The sequence below is a fragment of the Dioscorea cayenensis genome, chromosome 9, assembly GCF_009730915.1.
Source record: "Dioscorea cayenensis subsp. rotundata cultivar TDr96_F1 chromosome 9, TDr96_F1_v2_PseudoChromosome.rev07_lg8_w22 25.fasta, whole genome shotgun sequence".
In the NCBI taxonomy this organism is placed as follows: Eukaryota; Viridiplantae; Streptophyta; class Magnoliopsida; order Dioscoreales; family Dioscoreaceae; genus Dioscorea; species Dioscorea cayenensis.
In genome coordinates this window covers 28,818,207-28,820,174 of record NC_052479.1, presented here as the reverse complement: position 1 = coordinate 28,820,174, position 1,968 = coordinate 28,818,207, and positions in this window count along the sequence as shown.

Below are 1,968 nucleotides of genomic sequence, written 5' to 3'. Positions count from 1 at the left end.
GTTATTACATAATGTTTATTAAGAACTATGCTTCATTGGCACCCCCATTGACTAAATTGCTAATGAAAGATAATTTTCAATTGTATACTACAACTTACAATACCAATATTAAGATGACACAATTTGAAGCCCCTATGGCTTGGAACCACCCTCATTACTCACTTAATATTCAAATAATTAATAATGACTTGCCAACAGTGGTTTCTTTGCTTCATCAACGGAACAAGGTATTGATCCAATTAGAACAAAATTTACTCAAAGCACAAGCTAGAATGAAGAACATGTTGATGAAAAATGACTAAAATTTCCTTTAATGTTGGAGACTAGGTGTTTGTCAACTTTAACCCAATAAACAACACTCCATTGCATTACGCAGGAATTAGAAGCTTGGAATGAAATATTCTAGCTTTTCCTGGTGATCTAGAGAATTGGCATAGTTACTTACAAACTCTTTTTACCGTCATAGGCAAAAGAGTGCATCCAATTTTTCATGTATCTTTATTGAAACATTGCCATGGAGATCCTGCAAGCTCTTCTATTCCTCTACCATTACTTACTGCTGAGTATGGCTCTTTTATTCAACTAGCATTTATTCTTCAAGTTTGTAATATTCTCCAGCGTGGTTAGAGAATCACTTAAGTTTTTGTTCAATGGGATGGCTTGGATACATATGACAATGGGATGAAACACATATTCGTGTAAAAGTTTCTAGTATCGACGCCCCCATGTATCATGGAAGAAAAGAATATCCAACACAAAATGTATTGGCAGCATGCACATTTGATTTGAAATTCACTTATGTGTTACCTGGGTGGGAAGGCACAACGTCTGATTTAAAAATTATGAAAAATGCATTAACTAGGGCCGCTCCTCTTAAAATCCCGGAAGGTAATTGTTGATACATTGTAATACTATATAATATTTCATAAACATATATACACAAAATATAATAGTGAAGTTTATTTTATTCAACATGAAAATATTACCTTGTTGATGCTGGGTTTATGTCAAGGAGTGGGCTTATTACACCATATAGAGGGGAGATGTATCACTTGAAAGAATATTCAAGAAATACACCACAAAATGCACGTGAATTGTTAAATCTTCTCCATGCATCTTTAAGGAATGCTATTGAATTAGCATTTGACGTCCTCGAGAAAAGTTTCGCTATAATAGGAAGCTCAACATAGCCCCATTATGGGTTAGAAACATAGAATGAAATTATTTTCGCATGTAGCATTTTGTATAATCACTTAATGTGTGTAGACTAAGATGATGCAATATTTGCACAAGTTGATAGTGAGCTTCAACATAAACCACATGAAGAAAATCATCATCGTGTGGAAAATAATGAAGAATCCACTCAAGGAAAAATTATTAGAGATGCTATAGCGGCCGATATACGAGTTAATTATGTTGAGTGACATACATTAAGTGTTTTGTACTATGTGTTGTATGTTTTTTTAATATGTATTTGTGGGAACAATTTATGTAATGATGTGACCTACTTGTTATGTGATCAAGTATTTTATGTAATTAACAATTTTGCATGTAGTACACCTCTGAAGTACTAATTTTGCTTGGCTCCACAACCGAATTGCTATTAGTAATTTATTTGTGCTTATTAATGATGTAGTTCATTTTTCAAGTACTAATTTTATGTAATGATGTAGTTCTTTTTGAAGTACTAATTTTATTGTGTTGTTGTTGTAGTTACTAAAATGTGTCAAAGAGAAAAGCAACTCATGATGGAAATACCACATTGGCATGGACTTTTACTATGGATGATGCTTTGATCGAGGCATATTTGCATCAACATATAGTGGGGAATAGAGTTAGAGGAACATTTACAACACATGCATTAAAGAATATAGTCATTGAGGGGGCGTTTGGTTGCAAGGAATGGAAAGGAGAGGATTGGAGAAGGAATGAAAATGAGGGGGAATGGTAAAGGCATGGAATGAAAAC